Source organism: Austrofundulus limnaeus, unplaced genomic scaffold, assembly GCF_001266775.1.
Source record: "Austrofundulus limnaeus strain Quisiro unplaced genomic scaffold, Austrofundulus_limnaeus-1.0 Scaffold135, whole genome shotgun sequence".
Taxonomy (NCBI): domain Eukaryota; kingdom Metazoa; phylum Chordata; class Actinopteri; order Cyprinodontiformes; family Rivulidae; genus Austrofundulus; species Austrofundulus limnaeus.
The window spans coordinates 355,944-356,301 of record NW_013952537.1 but is presented as its reverse complement, the minus strand read 5'-3'; positions in this window follow the sequence as shown (position 1 = coordinate 356,301).

The window sequence follows — 358 nt, the reverse complement described above, 5'->3', positions numbered from 1 at the left end:
TTCATGCTAATTCTATTATTGTAGGAAGTTTATGTGATTCCATATCACTGGAAATCGGTAATGTCTAATAACCCTTTGGGCTGAAAGGAAAGGAGGGGAGAAGAAGAGGAAGAAGAAGGGGGCGCTAAGGAAAAAAAATTGCCTCGAGACCCGCAGCAGCCAGTGGGAAAATAATTACTTTCATATCAAAACTCAGCAGGAGGCGCAGGGTCCTATAGCCCGCGGCCACTAACCTCATTCCAGCTCGGCCTTTTCAAATGAATAAATTTGTTAAAGCAATAAATACAAACAGCCAGGCGGACTTGAGCCTGCAGCTCAGGCTCACAACACAGAGACAAGGGAGTGTGTGTGTTGGGGG